The following is a 24,243-nucleotide window of genomic DNA, read 5'->3' on the forward strand; positions in this document are numbered from 1 at the left end:
GATTCCTAGTTCTTGGTAAGATATTGCTTTGTGGAATATAAAAGTATACATGTCTATCACATTTGAATTATATTCACCACTTGCCACCCAAGCCAATTCTGACATTTCTCTCCTATATGTAAAAACATCATTTTTTTACTTACTATAACTTAGAACCCCTAAAAATTATATATATATATATATATCACAGTATCTTACAAAAGTGAATGCAGAGCAGGATCCCCTCACTTCAGAAACTGGGCCGCGGGGCAGTATTCCAAAATGACGTGACCCCAAAAACCTCCAAGACAACCACTGCCTTGCTAAAGAAGCTGAGGGTAAAGGTGATAGATCTAAACCCTATTGAGCATCTGTGGGGCATTCTCAAATGGAAGGTGGAGGAGTGCAAGGTCTCTAATATCCACCAGCTCTGTGATGTCATCATGGAAGGGTGGAAGAGGACTCCAGTGGCAACCTGTGAAGCTCTGGTGAACTCCATGCTTAAGGCAGTGCTGGAAAATAATGGTGACCACACAAAAAATTTACACTTTGGGCCCAATTTGGACATTTCACTTAGGGGTTTACTCACTTTTGTTGCCAGCGATTTAGACATTAATGGCTGTGTGTTGAGTTATTTTGAGGGGACAGCAAATCTACACTGTTATACAAGCTGTGCACTCGCTACTTTACATTGTAACACTGTGTCATTTCTTCAGTGTTGTCACATGAAAAGATATAATAAAATATTTACAAAAATGTGAGGGGTGTACTCACTTTTGTGAGATACTATGTATAGATATATAAAAATTAAAGGAACACTTTGAGAAAACAACAAATCTTAATGGGGAAAAATGGCATGCTGGATCCACACTGATATGGACTGGGTAATGTGTTAGGAATGAAAGGATGCCACATCATTTGATGGAAATGAAAATTATGAACCTACAGAGGGATGAATTTAAAGACACCCCAAAAAGCAGAGTGAAAAAAATTAAGCAGCAGACTAGTCTATTTTGCTGAAATTTCATTGCAGCAACTCAAAATTATACTCAGTAGTTTGTATGGCCCCCAAGTGCTTGTATGCATGCCTGACAACATTGGGGCATGCTCCTAATGAGACGGTGGATGGTGTCCTGAGGTATTTCCTCGCAGATCTGGACCAGGGCATCACTGAGCTCCTTAACAGACTGAGGTGGAACCTGGCAGAGTTGGATGGACCGAAACATAATGTCCCAGGGGTGTTCTATTGGATTTAGGTCAGGTGAGCGTAGGGGCCATTCAATGGTATCCATTCCTTCATCTTCCAGGAGCTGGCTGCATATTCTCATCACATGAGGCCGGGCATTGTTGTGCACCAGAAGGAACCCAGGACCCACTGCACCAGCGTAGTGTCTGACAACGGGTCCAAGGATTTAATTCTAAACCTAATGGCAGTCAGGGTGCCATTGTCTAGCCTGTAGAGGTCTGTGCGTTCCTCCATGGATATGCTTCCCCAAACCATCACTGACCCACCACCAAGCCAGTCATGCTGAATGATGTTACAGGCAGCATAACATCCTCGACACCTTCTCCAGACCCTTTTACGTCTGTCACATGTACTCAGGGTAAACCTGCTCTCATTTGTAAAAAAACACAGGGCACCAGTGGTGGACCTGCCAATTCTGGTGTTCAATGACAAATGCGAATCAATCTCCAGGTTGCCGGGCAGTGAGCACAGGGCCCACTAGATGACCTCGGGCCCTCAGGCCACCCTCATGAAGTCTGATTGATTGTTTGATCAGAAACATTCACACCCATTACCTGCCGGAGGTCCTTTTGTAGGGCTCTGACAGTGCTTATCCTGTTCCTCCTTGCACAAAGGAGCATATACCAGTCCTGCTTAAGGACCTTCTACGGCCCTGTCCAGCTCTCGTAGAGTAACTGCCTGTCTTCTGGAATCTCCTCCAAGCTCTTGAGACTATACTGGGAAAAATAGCAAACCTTCTGGCAATGGCATCTATTGATGTGCCATCCTGGAAGAGTTGGACTGCCTGTGCAACCTCTATAGGGTCCAGGTATTGCCTCATGCTATCAGTAGTGACACTGGCCCTAGCCAAATGCAAAACTAGTGAAAAACAGTCAGAAAAAATGAGTAGGGAAAAAAATGTTAGTGGCCTCCACCTGTAAAACCATTCCTGTTTTGGAAGTAGTCTCATTGTTGCCCAGCTAGTGCACCTGTTGTTAATGTCATTAACACCAAAGCAGCTGAAACTGATTAACAACCACCTATGCTACTTAACTGACCAGATCAATATCCCAGGAGTTTACTTGACTTGATGCTATACTTTGATTTAAAAAAGTGTTCCTTGATTTCCTGAGAAATAAAATAGCAGTCATTGTCATTGTAATTTTTTATGTCACACAGTTACAGTATTTGCGCAACACTTTTTCAAAAGCGATTTTTTGGAAAAAAAAAAAAAACTTTCATAAATTAAAAAGAAACAAAACATAATATTTACCCCAATTTTTTTTTATAATGTGAAAGACAATGTTACACCAATTAAATATATACCAAACATGTCATGCTTTAAAATTGCGGAATGGTGCCAAATTATAGTATTTAAAAATCTCCATAGGCAGCACTTTAAAAATGTTTACAGGTTACCAGTTTAGAGTTACAGAGGTCTAGTGCTATAAATATTTCTCCCACGTTAACAATCGCTGTTTACATACTGTACATGCGCAGGGGGCGCGTTAAAAAAAAGATATATTTATTGTTTATTTTATTTTTTTTTTATATTGACACTTTCCCTTTCATTTTTTATTTTTTGATCACTTTTATTCCTATTATGAATGTAAACATCCCTTGTAAAAGAAAAAGGGCATGACAGGGCCTCTTTATGGAATGATTTGGGGTCTATAAGTCTCCACATCTCTCCTCTATGCTGGAAAGCCTGAGATTAATAAAAAAAAATCAATCTCAGGCTTCCCAACAAAGAAAATGGCAGTGTTTGCATCTGCCAGAGCCGGAAGTGACAATGTCGCCTTTGGCCTCTAAGTGTCATAGAGATGGGCAGGGACCATCTGGCAAATACATTCCCCATCTCCCCGATAGCATAGGAGAGATCGGAGAAGCACTGGAGGGTGGTGGGAGGGGAAACAGCCACCATGATGGCTTTTACAATGTAAGGAATCACCAGATGAAAAAAAAAAGATACCTGGATGATGCCTGTAGCTGCAGCCATGATCCAGATATCTTCACTCAATGTAAAAGACATCATATAATGTCTACCGGGGGGAAGTGGTTAACCATAAAAGCATCCTTAGTGCTGATGAAGTGGCTGGAGTTTATATAAGCACCTAAAATATGTTTTAGAAAACAACCTGTTAATTTACTGAACTTATCATTAAAGACATAGATATGGTAAAAGCATTTCCCTTGATTAGAAAAACAGTATTTTGAATTGCCGTAAAACCTGTTCCTTAGAGCTTCTGTTGCTGAGGTGCAACAACCGCTGGGTTCTCATATGCAGCAGAGTGTAAGTATTAGTGCCGCTCAATCTTCAGGTGAACTGGCAAGCACCAGAGACCTAGTACATCCTGGCCGTAGTCAAACCAGCACTGCAGTAACACTTGGTGATGGGGAGAGTGCAAGCTGGTGGAGTGGCTAGCACAAGTAGTGTCCCGCAGACACCAATAATTCAAAGACAGGCCCGTAGAGCCCATAATGTCCTTCCTGATGCGCTTGCAAAAACTGATTGGAAGCCCACCACTTCCGCAGCACCCATACTTCCCTCATTCACTGGCCAACCCAGAATTCAAGTGGAAACAGCCAAATTTACTTCCCTTGATTTTAATGAGCTGTTTTTCACAGAAGATCTTTACAGATCTATTGTGGACCAAAGCAATTTATATGCCGATCAAATCATTCCCGAAAATACAAATTTAACCCATGCCAGAGAATATGCATGGAAATGTATCACTGTTTCCAAATGTAAAACTTTTCTGGACCTATCCCTCCTCATGGGCATTACTAAAAGTGTGAGTTGCGGTCATATTGGTCCACTGACCCAATTCATTCGCCCGTGTAGGAGCAAATCTTGCGGTTCATGCGCTTCAGTGACAATGAACTCTGTCATCCTCGGGGTGACCCTGGATATAATGACGGTGACTGAATATGGGCATGTCCATAAATGATATCATCCAAGAGACTCCATTCTATCTGTTTAATGCTGGGAATTGGGTGATATTATTTAGCAATACATTGAGTCAGAGGGAATTGGACCGTGTCAGTGGTTGTCAGGTGTTGTTCATCATGATTAACAAAGATCTGCATCGCTGGATGACATAACTGACAATGGATTTACTTTGTGGGTACCATGTATTCATTCTTATAGAGAGGGGTTTCTGGGTGCCCCTTATTGTTAATTTGTTTAAGAGGTTTCTAGATTTGGATAAGTCCCCGAGCCACAGACCCAAACAACCACCAGTCTAGGGTTACAGAGGAGAGGTCCTTTACGTGGTACCTTTACAAGGTACTTTGCAAGGTGGTTCCACCTGGCAAGGTACTACCTCATGTGGAGGGCATGTGGCCTTGCATGGTTCAGGAGAGGGGTTGCATGCTCACCCTTCTTTTTATTTGCCTGCCAGGCTAAATACTTAGATAATGATCTGATGTGGATTATTTTTTCTTGGGTTCTCCTTTGACATCCATGCCAGACCTTCATCAAAAATTAAATGTGCGCGTGCATGTGTGTGTGATCCAGGCTTAACATCTATACATGACCCAAGGATCACAGATAAGGGTATGGTACAGATGAAGAGAATCCCTGGCTCTTTGTTTACAAACAAAGAGAAGCAGCCCAGAGCTGTCATTTAAGGTCCCGTTCGCACCTGAGCGTTTTTTAGCTTGTAAAACACTAATCTCTGAAGTCTCAAAACGCCCAACAAGCAAAATCCCATTAATTTCGATGGCCCATGTTCACATTTGAGAATTTTGTCTCCTGAAGCAAAAAGCCTGAAGCTCAAAAAAGTACATAATCTTATTTTTTGGCAGATTACAAGCATTTTTGTTAGATGTCAATGCCTGCCTCCAAACACCTGCAAAAAAACGCTTGAAAAAAACGCCTGAAAAATGCACGAAAAAATGCCTGAAATGCCCAAAAAACCCTGAAAACGATATGCTCAGGTGTGAACGGAGCCTTAAAGCAATTTAAACAGCATTTGTAAATATTAGTTTGTGGGGGTATGTCTAAAATTGAGACCGAAACAGATATGTGAGAAAAGCTCTGCTGCTTTATAGTCTTTTATACTGATTTTTTTATGGGATTGAGGCTGTGGGACTCTATTTTCCCTTGTGTACTGGTGATGACCAGGGGTAAATTGATCTCTGGGCACAAATGGACAGTAGTAGCTAAACCATCTCCTACCATAGTAAAATATTGCATAGTGAGAAGAAACAACATGGCGACTCAGATGGAGCCCTGTGATCTGGCTGCTCTTAACCAAGAAAACTTCACAGCCCCAGGCAATCAATGGCTGCCAAGCCACACTTACCTCAAAGATAGATCCTCTCAAAACTGATATTGGGCTGCTCCATCGGGACATGGAGAAGTTCCAAGATCGTCTCACAATGAACACAATGGATTACTTCACTCGATAAAATACAGCACACATCTGAGCAGGGAATGCATTAAGGTAAAAACATTTTAGATTTAGAATTACTACAATTTTAAACTGCCTTTTATCTGCTGTCTTCCTATTGATTAGGGTTATTTACCGATAAACAATATAAAATAATAAAAATGGTAAAAGGTAACTATTGTCAACAAAAGCCAGATACCAATTTTTTTCTGATGCAGGTAGGATAACGAATAGAAACACCAGCTTGATACAGCCAATTGCACTTCTTTATAGGGTTTTGATTTTAATAGAATACCCATATTAATTCTGTGATGACATAAGAATTTTCCCCCAAGGTTAACATAATTTTTCCCCAGAAAATAATTTATCTGTCAATGGTTTTGTATTCTATTAACACTCCTAGTGTTAAAAAATTCTGCTTGAATTGAAAAGTCGTCACTACAAACCTGAAGCGACAGTATATGCCTGAGTGCTCATGCTCTGGATGTTGCAGAAACAATGCTCGTAAAATGGTAATTGCAAAGATAATAGCTACAGAGGCAGAGATAAGTCATTTTTACAGTGCATTTTATTCTCAGGCTTGTACTAACATACAATGTAGAATCTGTCTTTAACTCTGCTAATGAACAGTGATTAATAGAGCTCAAACTCCTATTCTGAAGGACTCTGTGTGGGCACAATGAATACTGAGACATGTTAATACTATTCAGGATGAAAATATCACCCAACTGTCCATCCCACTTTAATCTAAATTAGGACCTCTGTCATGAAAAATACTGTATTCTGTTACTTTTAGGCAACTAATACAAGTAATGACAGTGTTCATCATCTACATTCTTTTTTTCACATGCTTTTTTTTTTTTGTTTTATCCACATTTATTTGCAGACTAAACCTACCAGCTAAAGTGACAAGGGTCAGGGCAAATAATCCACCATCAGGGGTGCTTGTCATTATTTTTTCAAAAGACGATTTAAACCATATGTATGAAAGGTGACCATTCTAAGGACCTCAGTGTACAGTGTACTTGCCATGGTATTGTGGATAAAAATAAATATGTAAAAGTAAATTAAAAAAGGTAATGGATATAAAAATACTATCATTTCTGATGTTAACCACATACAGTGATTACTACACCTTTTTATAATAGTGGAGTGGACATCTGTAGACATCTGTTTTTTTTCGAATGAGCAGGGTCCTCTGATTCCTCCTGTATTGAATTGTATTATAACTATACTGTTTGCCCTAACGATGTAAAGCACTGTACATTGCTATGAAAAAGTTCAAATACACATATTAGCAATGTTATTCTGACCATATATAAATCAATCTGATAATAGAGCATTAAAGTGGTTGTGAAGCCAGAAGTTTTTTTTTATCTTAATGCACTCTATGCATTACGATAAAAAAACCTTCTGTGTACAGCACCCCCCCTAATACTTACCTGAAGCCATCTTGATCCAGAGATGTTGTACAAGAGACTTGGCTGTCCCGGACTCTCCCTCCCGATTGGCTGAAACACAGCACTCCTGCTGGCTCCTGCTGCTATCAATCAAAGTCAGTGAGCCAATAAGGAGAGAGGGGGCAGGGCTGAGCCGCAGCTTTGTGTCTGAATGGATTGCTCTGGTGCTCCCATAGCAAGCTGCTTGCTGTGGGGGCACCCAGCAAGAGGGTGGGGCCAGGAGCACCAAAGAGGGACCCGAGAAGAGAAGAAAAGTGTAAAAAAAAATTACACTGTAGTATCACTTTAAGTAGACCCTGGGGCAATAACTTCTTCACAATTCAATTTACAGCACATCTAGCATCATGAACTAAACTAGGGAAAAAGGCAGTAAAGGGTTTCCTCTAATTGTGGCTCACCTGTAGCAGAATCTAATGCATAGAGCACCCCATGTACAACTCTGATAGTTGACACCTACTTCTTCTACATCCTTTAGGCCCCTTTCACACATATGGTCCATTCAGATCCGCCTGTCAGTTGTTCAGGTGGATCTAAACAGATGCCCCATGCATCTCTATGGGGCAGCAGATGTCAGCGGAGACATGTCTGCTGACATCCGATCCGATCCTGTTCGTCAAATCCGGATGGATGGAAACCCTATTTTCCATCCATCTGGCGGATAGGATCAGATGAGAATGGACAGGTGGTCTGTTCTCATCCGATTCCCCCATAGAGGACAGCGGGGATCTGAAACCTCCGTCTCCACACACAGAGCGGAGACAGAGCTGTCATCCGCCTGCTTACTGGGGATCGGCGGATCGATCCCCTCTGAGAAAAAAAGAGACTGTCAGTGGAACGGACATGTGTGAAAGGGGCTTTATCCTTTATTATTAAAATCCTTTAGAAAAAAAGGCAGGGAGAGAAAGTTTGCTACTATATCCTCAAATAAATAGCCACTGTAACATACTGTGGTGAAGACCTGGCATTCCCACCTTGCTTCATGAAGTATGCACAAGGGCATCAGGCTCAATATGCAAAATGTTCCTCTTGTTGATCTACCAGGATGCCAGAAGCGGGCTGAGTGGGGATTGAGGGCTGTCTGCATCAGACACATGGATGTGTCAATTAAGGCAATGAGGCTATGTGTGCTGAATGAAATCTGACAAGTGTGTACTGTTAATATAATGCTGGGATTCTGAACAATTACTATTTCACATCATTTCCTCATTCTGTTTTTTAACTATTATTGAAATTTTATAAATCAAAAATTGTATTATTGAAATTTGCAATTGTTTTATTTTCTGCAAGCTATTGAACTTTGACTAAGTCCAATACAGGCAGTCCCCAGGTTATAAATACGATAGGGTCTGTAGGTTTGCTCTTAAGTTGACTTTGTATGCAAGTCGGAACAGGTACATTTTTTTTAATTGTAGTCACAGCCAAAAAATAAAATATAGGGAAGGGTTAACACTCTTATAACATTTGTTTTGCTGTCTGTGCCCCTGTTCAGAAGATTTCACCTCACCTTCTGTCCCTGTGACAATTGGATTTTGAACATTTTGGGTTGTTGTGGAAACAAAGAATGATGATAAAGCTTCACTGGAGGCATCTTTTTCCCATCAAAACTATTACAGGAGTGAATTACCCTTCCTCGGAATGGATTTCCTCTCACTTCCTGTTGTCTCCCTCTGTTTGTAAGTAGGAGTCATTTTTAGGTTGGATGTTTGTAACCCGGGGACCGCATATACATTGGTTTTACAAGTAAACACTATGTAGAGTCAAATGTCCATCCCTGCCACTTGCACCCTCTTACATTTTGCATGCAGTCAACAGAAAAATAAAAACTCAAGGGTGTGCTTTTAAAATACAGGACCCAGCTATTCCACTTACAGTCATGGTGGCAGCCTGTACATGATTATCACTTATCACTACACAAATAAAATGGCTACAGTGTGAACTTAAAAGAAAGTTTAATATTTAGTTTTGGATAGAGAGAGGGAGAGTTAGAATGTCTACAATGTTGTTTTTCTATTGCTGACTATATCCTGGTTAAAGAGGAAGTAAACCCTCCTCTGCAACTTTTACCCATAGGTAAGCCTATGATAAGGCTTACCTAAAGGTACTGTAAATATCTCCTAAACATGTACCGGAGATATTTACCTCACATGCAGCCAGTGACATCACTGGCGCATGGGCTCTGAAGGAACGGCCGCTGGTGCCGTCCCTTCAGAGCCCCGTTCCGTGACCGTCGGCTCCCGCGTGGTGCGTGCGTGCGCGGGAGTGACGTCACCGCGGCTCCGGCCAATCAGATGGCCGGATGCCGCGATCCCGGAAGACGAGCGACTGAACATGTTGCCCGTCATAGCGGTAAGCGGGCGGCACGGCGGGGGCTCGTTCTAATGTAAGTATTTCATAATGAGCTAGTATGCAATGCATACTAGCTCATTATGTGTTTCTCTTTCAGGTTAAAAAAAAAAAATGTTTGGGTTTACAACCTCTTTAAAGAGATTTGTCTGTTGATTTTAAATACTGTTTGTGTCCCGTTTTGGAGATCTCACTTCTCTTCCTGTTATTTCTGAAACCTGTCGTCCGAACAGGAGGTGAGGGAAATTTTGCTCAGCAATGAGTAATTAAGAATTAAGTATGGATTAATGGCTAATAATTGTTTTTTTTCCCAAGTTTTTTTTTATGGTAGTTTTGATGAGAAACAAGCTAGAAACAATGGTAAAAAAACCAAGCGTCTAAAAAATAACATCTGTTAAATTTCTAATGTTACAGTCTTCATCTTCATATCAGACATAGTCAATATCACGATTTATATTTATAATCATATTAAATAGATAAGGCCTAACGCATTTGTCTCCTTCCACCAGACATACATTTGCCTGTGCATGTCACATACAGATATCCTTCTATTACTAATATGTGCAGCGCAATTTATAGAGATTAGCTTTTGGGCAAGGTTTTAGAAACTATGAATGCAAAAGTGATTTTTTTTTTTTTTGAAGGACAATATCAGTGTGTAAGAATAGGAGATGTGTGAGATTAATTTTTCTGATGATGACAGTAAATTGTTTTTATCAGGCATTGTCAAGCGTCTGTGTTAGTGAGCCCTTGTGGATCGCTATCTCAGGGTTTCCCAGGGCACAGAGTCTAAGCCCCAGCCTGCTTCATCACCAGAGCCCCTAATGGTGGGGATTGACTCACAGCAAGCTGGAATCAGGTCGCGGCCCCCAGGTATGCCCAGCTGAGGATGCAGAGATGACTCATGTGTGAGTACAAACAGCAGGAGACAACAGGAATTCCAAGAGACAAGCCGAGGTCAGGACGGGCAGAAAACAAGCAGAGATGGTGAACAAAGCCAAGGTCGATACATGGGTAGTCAGGCAGGGTATACGCAAGTAGCACGCAAACAGGAATTCAGAGAACTGTGAAGTTGCTGAGGAAATGTGAGCTACACTGAGCATGTCTTATATAGACAAGCAAACTAGGGAGAGGGCCAGTATGTGATGGAGGAGAAGAAAATAAAAGCCCACACAAACCATACATGTGAAAAGAATTGGGGTACAAAAATCACTGCAGCAAGGTGGTAAGAATACACAGGAAGGAAACTGCAGGCTAATTTGTGACAAGCAGTTTCTAATACAAGACACCACTGTTAGTTTTAATGAGTATGCAGCTACAAAGCCTAAGATTTTTCCAAAGAGTAGTTTTCTGTTGCCTTAATGAGTGTTAGCTGACTCTCACGTGTATCTAATAGTGCAGCTACTACCTTCAGTATTCTTTTTTAAAAACCTTTAGCCAGCAGTAGCAGTAGTAAAGAAAGATGAATATACAGTGTTCCTATTTACAGAAATGTAGGGTGAGGGCCAGTGAGGAGAGCTATGCTAAATCATCTTAGGAGTGCCAACTTGTCATCGAAGACAGATAAACTTCCCAAGCTGTTACCATGACTCATTCTCTTGTTAATGTTTCTCATTGTAATGGACAACTTGCAACTTTGATGTAAAGTTTTCCAAGGACAGAAAAAAAACAAACAAAAAAAAATACATCCTATTTGGTGATTATGGGTACAGGATAGAGGACATAACTAGAGTTGAGCGGACACCTGGATGTCCGTGTTCGGCTGAACTTAAAAAAAAAGTCCGGGTCCGTGACCCGGACTTTTTCCGAACTTTTCCCGGACACCGAACCCCATTGAAGTCAATTGGGACCTGAACTTTCAGGCACTAAAATGGCTCTAAAAAAACAATGGAAAGGGCTAGAGTGCTGCAAATGGCAGCAAAATGTAGTTGAGAGCATGGCAAGTGCTCTTAAAAAAAATCCCATTTAAGTTTGTAATTTTTAAATAGCAGATTAGAACTGCACTCTGTAGTAAAATATAGCTGAATGCTGCACACAACAGACTGATAAAAAATATTTTTTTTCTCCCTCCTCCTCCTCCTCAGTGGGCTCAAGTGAGGGCAAAAAGATCATTCACTGCACCACCCCCCACACAGCAAAATCGATGTAGATCGCTAACGGACGATTGTTCTGTCCTGTGTCTCCTAATCTCTCCCTGCCTAATCTCTTCAGCCTGTCCCTAAAATGCTCAAATATCTTTCCCTGCCTACACAATGTTGTTTTTCCCTATCTGTGCCTAATCAGCAGCAGCCAGCACCGTTATGTGTGCTCTCTCCCTACACTACAGCAGACTGACGCACTGTGTCTCGAGCTTATAAAGACCTGGGTCACATGCTTCAGCTGGCCAATCACAGCCATGCCATTAGTAGGCATGGCTGTGATGGCTTCTATGGCACACCAGTTAAACGCTTGTTGATTGGCTGTTGAAAGCCCGCCATTAAAACCGCGCCATTACATACAGGAAATAAAATTACCGAACACGGATTTTAAACCCGAACATACAGTAAAGTTTTCGGGTCCGTGTCCGGGTAACAAAAATCCAATTATCCGGTACGGACCCGAACAATACAGTCTGTGTTCGCTCAACACTAGACATAACCTATTTAGGCTAGTTGTTTGGCAGTGGTCAGACAGAAGAAATTACTGTATGCCTTTTGAGCTTCAAAAATGACAGAATGTTGTTTAATATGACTAGAGGATCTTTGTTACTTGTGAATTGCAAGTGCAGTAAAATATTCCCATTGGGAAACCTCAATGGTCCAGAAATATTAGGGGAACAGTTTTTTTTTTCTTTTTAAATAAACATCCATACTCACCTCTATGCTGCATTGGTGTGAAACTGCAGCTGTCCCACATTGGTTCTAATACCGAAAACTGAACAATGATTGCCCAGTTCTCGGTATGCTGTCAATCAGGCAGCTGTGTGAATCCCAACATTATTTTTAAGATCCACCCAGAGCCTGGAGCAGCTCTGCCACATTAACTTAAAGCAGGCAATAGCACTCTATAAGCTGACTCTGGGTCACAGGAGAGCAAAAGTAAGTGCACTCCTGTGACCCACAAAGAGAAGCATGGCCAAGAAAGCTTTGACCATGCTTCTCTTTTAAAGTTGGGCTGATCTAACTGAAAACATTACAGAGGTAACAATAGTGCTAAAGTATAGACACTTTGTTTTGCCTAAAACATACATGTATTGGTCTTTAAATTGATTAAAGCTCAACTCTGCAAAATCTACTTTTGCTCATTCCTCCCTCCCACCCACCATCCTCTAACACATAATTTCAAGTGTTTGTTTTTCATTGCCTGGTGAGCTATACTTACCTTAGTCCATCCATTTAGGTTTTTCACTGACACCATTTCCACTTGTAGGGAACACTAGTCCAGTGATGCAAGTTTATCTTTGGCAGCTGCTTTTCTTCATTCCACTCAATCTGACGTCATTCTTGTTCTGAATCCTAGGAGAACCCCTCTGCTGGCCAGCCAAGGCGAAATGCCCATATCACACAGGCAGTGATATGGACACCCAAAAGACATATCCAGAAAATAAGCCAAGAGGAGAGAGACCCAACACTGAATGAGCATGTGATTGTGGCTTAATGTAAGAGAAAACATAGAGTTAGATTGAATTTTGGGTTTAAACACAGTATTCAGAGAGGACTGAGTGGGAGGGTCAGTTATTTTTACCCCAGTGTTGGGATTTAATGTGTTTCTGTGCCACCCCTTGAAGCATAAATCCAGTCTGTATATGGAGCCTTAATCCCTGTCCAAGCTGAAATATCCCCTGGCATATAGCCCCGCTATTCTCCTTCAATTGTCAAATCACAAAATCCTTACTGCCCCTTTAATTTATAGCATTTGACAGGTATACAACAGACGACATGGGCAATCATCATGGGAAGAGCACTTATCTCAACTTGGCTAAAGTTGAGGCCCCAACGATAGCTCGAACCTAGGATCCAGGGGGGCTCCATAGGAACACAGGGATAATCGTTAAGACTAACACAGGTATTTGTAGATACCACAAGAGGTCTCATTTCAGTTCCTTTTTAACTTAGAAAGAACTATAAAGAGGAGGGATCCCCTAAGGGTTTGGGATTTTATCGGCACTCAAAGACATACAAATTTGTATAAAAATAGTATAATTACACTTATATAATACTATTTTTATACAAATTTGTATGTCTTTGAGTGCCGATAAAATCCCAAACCCATAGGGGATCCCTCCTCTTTATAGTTATTGCTTCTCGGGATGTGGCACCTACTCTTACAGGGAGATATTTGTCTGTGGATTACCTTTTTCTTTTTAACTTAGCAATGTTTTAGCTCACACCAGTTTAATTTTATGCTTTGTGGCTGAATTATTTTATGGAAGCACTAGACCATCCCCAACACTAACATAGCAATGCAAACCTGTATTCAGTTAGAGATAATCAGGTCAATACATTTGTGAAATTAGCATTGTCTACCTGTTCATGAAATGTTATTTTCTGATAATCGTGTCCCACAATTTTAGGAATGTTAGAGATACAGTAGTCACTAGAGCAGGATTTTTTCAATTATCTGATAATGAGCACACATTGACTGAGCACAGTGGATGTGTGATACACCTGTGTTCAACACAGTCATTGTTACTACCCCTCTAAAGAGACATTTTATAGCAGTAAAAATATAAAAGCTGGTATCTCTAAGTCCTTCTTTTACAAAGGGGACTCTAATATTTTTCATTAATTTTGGTAGCAGGTGTCTGCAAAATTGCCCAATTGTCTGTGAACCTGTTCATTACATGTGCCCATCACATAGCTGTTTTTTAATATTCCCTGCACAATATTTAAGTGTTCCAAACGTCAAGATCATATTGCACCTTATGTCTTAACAAATGTAGCTTCCCAAAACAGGACAAGGAAGCAAATGTGAGCTTTAAAAGGAACATCTTTAATGGCAAGACACTTTGTAAAGATGTTATTTTTGAAGCAGCCATGTTCTGATTCTTGAGCCTCACATTAGTTGTAGTTTAGTGAGGATATACTTGATCACTTTTTTACTGCCCTGGAACTATTATATGTCAGATAAGTCTGCAAATGTATATTTTCAACAGAGTCTACAGTATATCACCATGTTTTTTTCCTTGCAACAGTGTCCCTTTTAGGATTCACGGTGGAATAAATGCAGTAGGCACTGGTACTATAGTGATAGTCACTAGCTTTTTGGTTCCGTGCCATGTAGCAGCCCTGCTGCTTATGCCTCGTACACACAACGATTGAATTTTCGGCCAACGTCCGATCGGCCGATTTTCGGCTTGTTAGTATGATGCTTCCGACAACCGACTGCGACTTTTCGGCCAAACAAAATCTGGTGTGCGTGCTATAAAATTTTTGTTGGCCGTCAACAGAACGGCCGATTTTCCGTCAGTCAGTACAGATTTCGGCAGACAAAAATCAGATGAGCAAGACTGGGCATGCTCAGAGAAGAAAAAACACACGGAAAGTAAACCAGCACATGACATCACTTCTGATGTTGGTTGTTGTTGGCCGAGAAAAATCGTGTGCAGTCGCGTGTGTAGGAGGCATTAGTGAACACAAAAGGTTCCTTTGCTTAACATGATTAAATGGACAAGGTGGAGATTGTCACTGCCTTGCCTCTCCACCTTCCACTGGGATCATCCAGGTAGGGAACATTCATACTTACATTGGTTCAAGCTGGACCAATGTAAGTATAAAAAAACAAAAAAATTTGGAAGTCAGCTTTAAATTACCTAAACAGCATACATGGAAAAACTGGTTATATTCACTTGCTTTTCCAGCAGTCCTCTAACGGCTGCACTAATATGTTTTGTCACATTGCACATTGTCCTTGGCTTCTTCAACAGCTCAATTAATGTTTCTATGTAATGAATATTATAGGATAGGAAATTACATAAAAAATATTCTGTTTACTACCTAAAGGAACATCAAAGCTTTACAGCAGGCTTTTAAACATGTTGGTTACGCTGTTGCCACCTGTGCAACAAAAAAGGGCACACACTGTAACAGAGGTTTGAATACTTGGAACCTGTGGTGCTAGGTAAAAAAAACAAGGTATACTAAAGTCAAATACAAAACTATGTTATGTGTGTAAAAAGCCTGTCAGACATCTTTTTTTTTCCATGTATTTGATGTATTTCTGGAGATCTAGGCACTGTATTTTTTCACATGCATAACTGTTTGTTTTAGAAAATAGCTTTAAAAAAAAAATACAGTATAGCAGAAAAAGCTTACTGTATACATTCCAGCTGTTTCAAACCTAACACCTTTCACTGATCTTGTGTCTCCATCATCCAATTAAATTGCCTTCCCATCATGGTGACTCCTGTGCTTCTTTTCCTGATCTCCCTTCCTCTCTATCTTCCAGGGACACCTTACAATAGCAGAGTGACACCACTAACAAATAACCCACCTGCATGTAATGCTTTTATTTATATCACATCTTCTATATCATTTCAATCTCTGCAGGAATACAATCTGTTTACAAGGCTGTCCACAGCTCTTCATTTCTTCCCTACTCTAGAAAACTGTGTATAACTGTGTTTTTAACTCCTTTTCTCGTGGAAAACCTGATGGACTTCAGAAGACATTTTGATAACAAGATGCCTCTAAAAGCAATCCAATGTCCTTTACTCTTCACTTCTGCTTCCATGGTGAACCTGAATAACCTTGGAAAAACTGCAATCACTTTGCAAGTATTTTTGACAATCTCACACCAAAAAATAAAATAATTGAATGAGGTAAGGAAACAGTTAGAGCTATGCTATATGGACATTCTGGGATTGTTCTTCTGCTATTTTTTGACCCTGCCCTTTTACAAACAATTAGGTATTTTACAAAAAAATAGTTGATATGACTTAAAGCATATCTAATATAAACTTGATGGAATTTGCCAAAATTTGCCAGAGAAAAATCGTACAGGTAGGAAGTTTACTACAAAAATTAAAAGACCACAGATGATAAATCAGTGTAAAAGCAGGAGGGCATTTTTAATGAGGAGGGCTATGCACAAGTTTCCAAGGACTTTACTACAACAGTTAACCACTTCAAGTTTGGATACTTTGACCTTCTCCAGCCCAGGCCAATTTTCATCTTTCAGCGCTGTCACACTTTGAATGCCAAATACTCAGGCATGCAACGCTATACCCAAAATTACATTTTTATCGTTTTTCTTTTGTTGATCAAATAGAGCTTTCTTTTGGTAGTATTTAATTATCACTGGAATTTTTTATTTTTATTTTTTTTTTTGCTATATACAGTAAATGAAAAAATACCAACAATTTTGAAAAAAAAATGCATTTTCTTAGCTTTTTATATAAAATGTTGCAAGTAAATAATCATTCTTCATAAACGTAGGCCAAAATGTATTCTGCTACCTTTTGTGGTAAAAAAAACCCCCCAAAATCAGTGTATTTTCTTTATTCTTTGTGAAAGTTATAGAGCCCACAAACTATGATATATATATTTGAAAGCTGATCAATCCTGATGTACTTGGGGTCTAAAGTTCAAGGACAGTACAAATACCCCCTAAATGGCCCCTTTTGGCAAAGTAGTCAGTCCAAGGTATTCATTAAGAAGCATGGTGAGTTTTTTGAATTTTGTAATTATTTTTTTGAATTTTAGGAAATTAAATAAAATGTGTTTTTCCACAAAGTTGTCATTTGAAAGGGTTATTTCTCACACACAGCATGGACACAATTACACCCCAAAATACATTCTGCTATGCCTCCTGAGTTTAGGGATACCATATGTAAAAGACCTTTTCATAACCTAGATGCACAGAGGGGCCCACAATCCAAAGACCACCTTCAGGCATTCCAGAGGCATAAATTATGCTTCTAATTTACTGGCTACCTATCACATTTTTGGAGACCCTTGAGCATCAGGACAGAGGAAAAAACCACAAAAGGAACCCCATTTTGGAAAACAAACATAGCCAAGGTATTTTTTGAAAGGCATAGTGAGTCTTTTGAAAATGTAATTTTTTGCCGCAAGCTTTTACACGGAGAGAAAATGGAAATTTTTTTTTACACAAAGTTGACAATTTATTTAGATATTTCTTACACTCAGCAAGGGCATACTTAGAATTACACCCCAAAACACATTCTGCTACACCTCCTGAGTATGACAATGCCACATGTGTGAGACTTTTTCAGTGTTTGTTTGGTCATGGAATATAGCTTAGTGTAGCATCACTTACAACAGCCCCAGTTCCTGTAAGCCAAGCAACCCTAGCCTGCCGTTATGTGGAAGTTCCCTGATTATCTCCATGATCTATGAGACTAGAAGCGACAAGCATTTTGTCACTTCCGGTTTTAGTTTGTTGTTTACCAGCCATTAGGGATCATGGAACGGTTCGGGTCGACCATCGGTTCGACCCGAACATTGGGTGTTCGAAATTCGGCCGAATTCCGAACTCTTTGCGGTAAAAGTTCGGAATTCGGTCACCAGAACCGCCCAAAATGCAATGGGACAGGAACTGGGCTTTAAAAGCCCGTGATTGGCCCAGAAACATCAGTAAAAGCCAATTGAGGGGGCAGGAGTCTGCTAGGAATGTGATTGGAGTGACTACGGGGTCCAGAGGCCAATCAGGAGTGAATACGAACCCCAGTATATAACATAGCCCCGCCAAACCTCTAGCACTGTAATACAGAGGCTGTGGAAGAGAGTAGAAGCATTTGTGTTTCTCCTGCTGCTTGTAAAGCTCCAGTGTAATTTTGCAATTATCTTCTGCTGTATGGAGCTGTTCTTTTAGTGTGAGGAAAGGGATATGCAGTGTAGTTAGGGTACTATATACCACTATACTTAGATTCAATAATCTAGTTTTTGTAGGGATACTTTTAAGTGTCAGGGTGACCGTAGTGTAGTTTAGGGTGACCTGACTCTGCCATGTCAGGGTGACCGTAGTGTAGTTTAGGTGACCTGACTCTGCCATGTCAGGGTGATCGTAGTGTGGTTTAGGGTGAACTGACTCTGCCATGTCAGGGTGACCGTAGTGTAATTTAGGGTGAACTGACTCTGCCATGTCAGGGTGACCGTAGTGTAGTTTAGGGTGAACTGACTCTGCCATGTCAGGGTGACCGTAGTGTAGTTTAGGGTGACCTGACTCTGCCATGTCAGGATGACTGTAGTGTAGTTTAGGGTGAACTGACTCTGCCATGTCAGGGTGACCGAACTCTGCCATGTCAGGGTGACCCCACAATGCAGATTCTGGGTTAGGGGTATACATATATATATATATATACAATAAGGAGTGATAAATATGTGAAGAACAATCTCATAAATACACTCACCCTGCGCTAAAACAAATAAGAAGGCACAAGAATAAAATCAATAATACAGACTTGACGTCAAAGCAGCTGCTATAAAAGAAATGATCAACTGCAAAAAGGTGTCCGATAATATTAAAGCAAAAGTAATATATTCAAACACTAGCAGCGCTATATAAACGAACTGAAGAATAAAATCCAAAGTCCTTTAAATTTCAAATGGGTATTTCCAGGTCATGTGGTAGGTTGGTTAAACACAATCCTTTATCCCAGGAAGGGTGTGAGGGGTCCTGACCGTAGCACCAGATTTCCACCACCACATTGTGCACCCCCCCTATTCTTAAAACTCACCAGAAGATGGTGAATCAAGATCCTTCAAGGAACTCCACCACTAGGTTACAGCATTGGACACTGGACCCACTTTTCCTCTATTAACCACACAATCTCCTCCGTTGCCAACAGACCATGTAAGTGAACAGAGTGGGGCAACAATAGTGTAATTCCGCCAATGACGTTTATTAAACACAAAAAACAGCACAATGTAGCCCCTTTCCCCTCAGGATGTCTACTTACAGGAAGTAGCATATAGTGAAGGCATTGAGTGGAAATATAAAATCCGCTGGATCACTCTGTACCAAACCTTATGGAATCTGGAAAGAGCTCCGGCGTATGTGTAGATGTCCTTATGCGACCGCTGTCTGTGGAAGTCGGAGGACGAAATGCGTCAGAGCCGTTGTGCGCGGTCGCATAATGACATCTACACATACGCCGGAGCTCTTTCCAGATTCCATAAGGTTTGGTACAGAGTGATCCAGCGGATTTTATATTTCCACTAAATGCCTTCACTATATGCTACTTCCTGTAAGTAGACATCCTGAGGGGAAAGGGGCTACATTGTGCTGTTTTTTGTGTTTAATAAACGTCATTGGCGGAATTACACTATTGTTGCCCCACTCTGTTCACTTACATGGTCTGTTGGCAACGGAGGAGATTGTGCGGTTAATAGAGGAAAAGTGGGTCCAGTGTCCAATGCTGTAACCTAGTGGTGGAGTTCCTTGAAGGATCTTGATTCACCATCTTCTGGTGAGTTTTAAGAATAGGGGGGGTGCACAAAGTGGTGGTGGAAATCTGGTGCTACGGTCAGGACCCCTCACACCCTTCCTGGGATAAAGGATTGTGTTTAACCAACCTACCACATGACCTGGAAATACCCATTTGAAATTTAAAGGACTTTGGATTTTATTCTTCAGTTCGTTTATATAGCGCTGCTAGTGTTTGAATATATTACTTTTGCTTTAATATTATCGGACACCTTTTTGCAGTTCATATATATGTATATATATCAAAAACGACAATTTTTAAGAACTTTTTTTTGCCTGATTCATAGTCCCTGGGGCATGGCCCAGAACCCTAGGCACTTTTTAGGGGCATTTATTGGGTTTTAGGGCTTCAAAATTGTGTTTTTTGATTCCATAAGTTCCGGTCCCATTGATTTCAATGGGGTTCTGGAATCCGAACCGAACTTTCGGGAAATTCGGGTGTTCTGGTCGGACCGAACTTTTCAAAAGTTCGATCATCCCTACTGATGAGCACCAGGTCCCTCTAACTCTCAGCTCTCTAGCCTTTTACAGGCCCTGGAACCTTGTTTTCTGTACTGTACACCTGCAAACATTCTTTTTTTCCAATGACAGGTACTCTTTTAGGTCAAACTACATACAGTTTACATATGTATTTGAATTTTTTGGTATCTATATGATTTATTACAGACATCAAACTTCTTGATAATCATACGCAAACTGACAACACAGGAGAGAAAAGATTCAAAGTTGAGTTGCAAGAAAGTTATTTCACTAAACATAATTTATGCAGTAAACCATTCCAAATTGCAGCAGTGTTGCCCCATGGCTGAGATGTGTGTAATACATCAGCCACTACCTCTGAATAATAAGCACAATGTCTCCTAGCCTGCTGCTCGTGGGAGAAATGGCTGCTCTCCTAAGGTTTGCCAGTTGTCATCATGTTAAATTAAATCACTGATCACAGAGTATTCTGCTAGCTGGAATGATTTGTTCACGGCCAAAACCTTGACTTCCTTAATAAAATTATATTTTCTCATTTTATCTCACAATAAGAACTAATTAAGTGTCTTTTATTATTCAAAGAGTATTTGGGTAAGCGTGACCTCAATTACAGGAGTGGAACCGTTTAGATTGGTGATTCCTGATGGCTTTAGGTCTGCAAATTAGCTGAAACCACATTTCATAAAATATTTTCCTTTCATGTTTGCTAGGCAGGAGGCTGTTCTGTACGCTACACAGGCATTTTTGTCATACACTGTGAGCAATATATACAGTATGCATGCCTACCTAACATCACCTTATGCTTAGCATTTTGTTTAGTCCGGCTACTTCTCAGATTTTTAATTGTTAATTGGGAAACTAGGAATATTTAAGATGCTAGGGTCTGGGATTAAAAGTACCATTTTAGTCTTTACAGATGACACCAAGCTATGCAGTGGATTAACATCCCTACATGATGTCTACAATTTACAAGACGACCCCCAATGCACTGTTTTATTGGGCAACTGTGTGGCTAATTAGATTTAATGTTGAAATATGTAAAGTTATGTACTTAGGGGCTAAAAAATATACATGCATCATACAGACTACGGGGTGTACAGCTGAGGGAATCAATGGAGGAGAAGGATCTGAGTGTTCTGGTAGTTCATACTGTAAGCTTAATATTAACATGCAATGCCAAGCAGCAGTTTCCAAAGTGAGCAAAATAATTTAATGTGTAAAATAAGGTATGGGCTGCAGGAAGAGAGATATTATTTTCCCCATTTACAAATCATTATTAAGACTTCATCTGGAATATACAGTTCAGTTTTGGGCACCAGTTCACAAAAAGAATATTGGAGAACTGGGGAAACTGCAGAGAAGAGCTATGAGGAAAGATTAGCTGAACTGAATTAATTCTCTCTTGAGAAGAGGAGATTAAGGGGGATATGATCAACATGTACATAACTACATGAATGGTCCCCATTGTTAACCTGGTGTAGGGTTATTTCCCTTAAGGTCCTCCTCACAGAAGACAAGTGGACACTCTTTACGTCTGGAGGAAAAGAGATTTCTTCTTCACAGTAAGAGCTGTGAAAATGTGAAATAGACTCCCTCAAGAACTGGTTCAGGCCAGCTCAGGAGATTGTTTTAACCACTTTATGATTACCCCGTAGCAGATTTACTGCTACACGGCGGCCGCTTTATGCAGAATCACGTATATATACTGTATATATATATATATATATATATATATATATATATATACATATGTGATTCTGCACTTCTGGGTTTTGGGCACGCACGCCATCGGCAGCTCACTGCCGCTGTGATTTTACACAGCAGGAGCTTATCAGCAGGTCCCGATGTTTGCCGGGACTCGCCAATCGTTCATTACTCTGACAGAATGACAGTCTGCCTATGTAAACAAGGCAGACATTCATTTTATGAGTACAGATGACATGGATCCTGTGTTTCTGTGAAGCAGGAACACCAAACCATATCTTTAAGTAGTAAAAGCACCTCCCCCACAGTTAGTAAGCACTCCCTAGGCACACATTCAACCCATTGATTGCCCCCTGATAATCCATTCTCTGCCAGTGTCATAAGTACAGTGACAATGCATGTTTTTAGCACTGATCACCGTATTAGTGTCATGTTTGATGGTGGGGGTGGTGTTCTTGGGGTCATAGGCATAACAAATTGTACACACAGTTGATCCAGCGGAAGGCAGAAAAAAAAAAAACGTTGAACGTCCAGCAGCAAAGCAGGTGTAGCCACTAATAGTCTCCTGCTGAGGGAAGTATTCCAAGAGGGAGAAAAAAAGGGCTAGCAAGCTCAAAAAAGGCAAGTGAAGATGGTGACCATCCGGTGAGACTGCATAGGGAGCCCGTACTGGGTGTCATTTCCATCTACAGCACTTTACCCGGATTATATGCCGGACCTTGCCTGTGAGACCCTTATGCTATAAGGTTTGAGGGTCCACATTGTCCGGTAAGTGTCAATTACCTAGGGGAGAGGATCACCAACATCGCACCATTGCCGCATGCATATAATTTCCAGCACCTGGGCACCTTTTCGGGTTGTCCTTCTAATCAAACGACCTTCACTTGCCACTTGCTGGCTATAGCATCTTGGGACTTTTTTTGATATTTGGACTTTTATATGCTATTTATTCTCTTCATTCATGAATTGCACTATATATTAGGTGGTGATTTGCACTTTTAATATATATGTTAAGTGTTTTTTACATTTATATTTATTTATATTTACTTTTTTTATTCATTCAAGATTATATGTGGTTTATACCTTACACGCACTAACCAATAACATAATTTATCAGCACATTGAGCACTTTATAAGTATTATACACTCAAATTTGCGCTGTCTTCTTTTACACTTACACTTTTAAAATCATTTTGATTTTTTATGCACAGCAGCACTTTGGGACATACTTCACATATCACCGTAGCGCAGCATTAATTTTCTTTTCAACAGAAAAAAAAAAAAACTCAATTAAGCCTGATCCAATTTGATCCTTCCTGATCTCCCAACAGGCAATCGGGTATTACCTGGATCAACTTTACCTTTTAAATGTTAGTATCCAGTTATATTATGTGCATTTAGGAGAAATCCAGGCCCTTTTTAACCAACTGACTTCCTGGAAGGTTTACCCCCCCCCATCCTGACCAGGCCATTTTTTTGTCTCTCTATAGTCGACAGGGCTATAGCTGAATGATGGCTACAGCATGGCTGGCTAGTTCTAGGATGCCATCACATGACTGCATCCCCTGATCATGCCCGCCATGCGCCAGATCCCGGAGGACACTGCTGATGACAGATTCAATTATTGGCTGACAGCGTGAGGAGAGTTCAGTTATTGGCTGACAGCGTGAGGAGAGGAGACGAGAGCCAATACCCAGCTTCTCTAAAAGAGACATGTACACTTATAATCAGGGCACTAATTATCATTGTCCTGATTATCAGTGCTGTCCCAACAGTGCCCACCAGTGCTGCCAATCTGTGCCCACCAGTGCTGTCAATCTGTACCCACAAATGTTGCCAATCTGTGTCCACTAGTGCTGACAATCAGTGCCCACCAGTGCTGCCAATAAGTACCTATCAGTGCTACCAATCAGTGCCCATAAATGCTGCCAATTAGTGCCTCCTCATCAGTGTCACCTATCAGTGCCACCTACCAGTGCCCATTAGTGCTGCTTATCAGTGGCGCCTATCAGTGCCCATCAGGGCTGCCTATCAGTGCCAACTATCAGTGCAGCCTCAACAGTGCCCACCAGTGCCTCCTCATCAATGCCCACCAGTGCTGCCTCATCAGTGCCCGTCAGTGCAGCCTATCAGTGCTCATCAATGGCCTTCAGTGCTGCCTCATCAGTGCCACCTCATCAGTGCCTGTCAGTGTCCATCAGTGCAGCCTCATCAGCGCACACATCAG

This window comes from Pelophylax lessonae (genome assembly GCF_965119305.1).
Source record: "Pelophylax lessonae genome assembly, chromosome: 8".
NCBI classification, from domain to species: Eukaryota; Metazoa; Chordata; class Amphibia; order Anura; family Ranidae; genus Pelophylax; species Pelophylax lessonae.